Raw genomic sequence first — 3,208 nt, 5'->3', positions numbered from 1 at the left:
GTTGCGTTCTCATAAACTTTCTATTAATACAGGCAAAACAAAAGTCATGATTAATCATAGTTGAAGCTTAGAGGTCCCTGTTCTCCTCTATCCAGTCCTTCTGCTCTACCTAAACCATCCACCACCACACCGTCAATACCGTATCTATAATATTTCTTTCTTTTATTATCGAGCAACTGGGGAGCTGATATGAAAACAGCTACAGCTATAGCAGTTCTCCAGACACAGAACATTAATCAGTTGTCAATTAATCTACCACTTGTAATAATAATTTTTAACAATGTTTCTGCGTAAATAAATAATATTTGATTTGAAAAAAAAAAAAAAAAAAAAAAAAAAAAGTTTTAAATTCTAAATCAGATAAAAGCCTAAATACTTGACTAAAAAACAAGACAAAGGAAAAATAAAATAAATTTCATGAAAAAACGTTTTCTTATCTCTTTTACGGAACCTATTAAGTGAGTAAAACGAAATAAAGAGTAGAATTGAATCAAATGAATTGAACAAATATCGTCTTTTCAATCCTTCCATTTTCATAGAAAATGCAGACAAGAAAAAAACATTCCTTTTCAACGTGAAAAAATAGCAAAAAGGCCGGTAAAATCTTGTGGTTTTGTAAGACACGTTAAAATAGTCGTCTTCATTCACTTTAAAAACCTGACATAAGATCATCTCATACATGTTATCACAAATAATCACAATTAACCCCCCCCCCCCTCCCCTCTAGATTACTTGACATCTTTGTCTATATTTGGTTAAAGTTTGCAATTTTTAAAAGCTCCATTTACAGGTATCTTATTAAATCTCGTATAAACCCAACTGTTCAATGATCATAATTCTAAACCAGGGGTAAACGGGGGCTGTACCTGTATACGCCCCTGTTCTTTATAATATGCTTGGACAAAAGTTTAATTTTATCCCCCATTTCTGAGCTTTAAAAAGTTTTATTTTTGGATATTCAAGCTTCATGAAGTTATATATCTAGATATCCAAGCTTTATGAAGTGCTATATCTGGGTATTCAAGCTTCATATTGTTATAAATCTGGATATCCAAGCTTTATGAAGTGCTATATCTGGATATCCAAGCTTCGTTAAGTTATAAATCTGGATATCCAGGCTTCATTAAGTTCTATATCTGGATATCCAAGCTTCATCAAGTTCTATATCTGGATATCCAAACTTCATGAAGTTCTATATCTGGATACCTAGCTTCATGAAGTTCTATGTCTGGATTTCCAAGCAATTAATGAAGTTCTATATCTGGATACCTAGCTTCATGAAGTTCTATGTCTGGATTTCCAAGCAATTAATGAAGTTTTATATCTGGATATTAAAGATTCATGAAGTTCTATATCTAGATATCTAAGTTTTATGTAGTTCTATATCTGGATATCCAAGCTTCTTAAAGTTATATATCTGGATCTACATATATTTTGATATCCAAGATATCTCTGTATTGGAAAAAAGCAAGTGATTTTGTATTCGAAATATTAATTGTTTCGTAAACGATGGTTTTAGTAGATGAATATCTCAACTGCTATGAAATATGGATATCCCGTTTCTAAGAGTTTCGTGAGATGCCCTGCAGTGCGGAAAGGATTCTATGTATCATTGTATCACAGCTATTGGAGGAAAGAAGTTCGGTTTAACCATCATACTCGGAGGAGGATGGTTCCGTATATCCGAATATCTGGAAATCTACCCTGTAAAGATCCAAAATACCAGAGAACAGTGTTTGGTTCAGCTGAGATATATATTTCCTAGTCTGGTTCCGGGTTCCTTAAATAAAATTCAAAATTATTGACAAGGGAAATGAAGAAAAAAAAAACGCTACGACCGAATATTTAAAAAATCAATATTAGGCACAAATATTTAAGCTACAAATATATTAAGTAATCTGAAAATGAAAATTTAACCAAAAGCAATAGAAGATATTAGACAATCAACTATGGTGGGAGATATAAAACATTAAACCCCAGTAATTAGGCGTTTAAACTATCATTAAAACCACAATAGACATATAACCCACATTTAACCTGGTCCTTTACTTGAGTTTACCTGGTCCTTTGCTTGAGTTTTCCTGGTCCTTTACTTGAGTTTACGTGGTCCTATACTTGAGTTTTCCTGGTCCTTTACTTGAGTTTACGTGGTCCTATACTTGAGTTTACCTGGTCCTTTGCTTGAGTTTTCCTGGTCCTATACTTGAGTTTACCTGGTCCTTTGCTTGAGTTTTCCTGGTCCTTTACTTGAGTTTACCTGGTCCTATACTTGAGTTTACATGGTCCTTTACTTGAGTTTACCTGGTCTTTTATTAAGTTTACCTGGTCCTTTACTTGAGTTTAACATGTGCTTTACTTGAGTTTTCCTGGTCCTTTGCTGGAGCTTACCTGGTCCTTTACTTGAGTTTACCTGGTCCTTTATTGAGTTAACCTGGTCCTTTACTTCAGTTTAACTGGTCCTTTACTTCAGTTTACCTGGTCCTTTACTGAGTTAACCTGGTCCTTTACTTGAGTTTACCTGGTCCTTTATTGAGTTAACCTGGTCCTTTACTTCATTTTACCTGGTCCTTTACTTGAGTTTACCTAGTCCTTTACTTGAGTTTACCTGGTCTTTTATTAAGTTTACCTAGTCCTTTGCTTGAGTTTACCTGGTCCTTTATTAAGTTTACCTGGTCCTTTACTTGAGTTTACCTGGTCCTTTACTTGAGTTTACCTGGTCCTTTACTGGAGTTTATCTGATTCAAAGCAACTTTCCCGGTCAGTCCAGCTCTAAAGAAAAAAAAAGTAATTCGAATTACATTTTTAAAATTTAGTTAGAATCTTTTTTTCAAGATTCGTGAATGACATGAAAACTTATGAATTAGCCGGGAATGAGAGTTTCAGAAGCCAATAAGTAAACCGTCAAAATATGTACGATTATTTATAGATGTGTTTATAAATATCAATTTGAATGGAAATTGGACAATAGTGATTTCAGACATGAAAAAGAGCTTTTTCTTAGAAACCACAAAATGCACGATAAAATACAAGGCAAACTTAAGTCCAGGCTGTATTGAAATAAAATCAGTTTTAACATTTAAAATTAAAATTAAAAATAAAACAAATAGATCTCATGTACTTTAAAGGGACAGTAAACAAAGGCGGACACAGGGGGGTGGTGGGGGGACATTCGCCACCCCCTGACAGATTCAGGGAGGGGCGTAGCCCC

General features: G+C 34.0%; 1 long non-coding RNA gene across 1 annotated transcript; it reads right to left on the bottom strand.

Moving 5' to 3' along the window:
- Positions 1-732: 732 nt before the first annotated feature.
- LOC111714356 (uncharacterized) lies at positions 733-2,796 on the bottom strand. The gene is made up of 2 exons (XR_002767960.1): positions 2,714-2,796; positions 733-1,780 (listed from the first exon to the last, which is right to left on the bottom strand). It is a non-coding gene; the product is annotated as an uncharacterized LOC111714356 (long non-coding RNA).
- Between the last annotated feature and the right edge of the window lie 412 nt (positions 2,797-3,208).

Source organism: Eurytemora carolleeae, unplaced genomic scaffold (genome assembly GCF_000591075.1).
Source record: "Eurytemora carolleeae unplaced genomic scaffold, Eaff_2.0 scaffold1565, whole genome shotgun sequence".
Lineage (NCBI taxonomy): Eukaryota > Metazoa > Arthropoda > Copepoda > Calanoida > Temoridae > Eurytemora > Eurytemora carolleeae.
The sequence above is the reverse complement of the archived record's forward strand: the minus strand, read 5'-3'. Positions and strand labels throughout refer to the sequence as shown.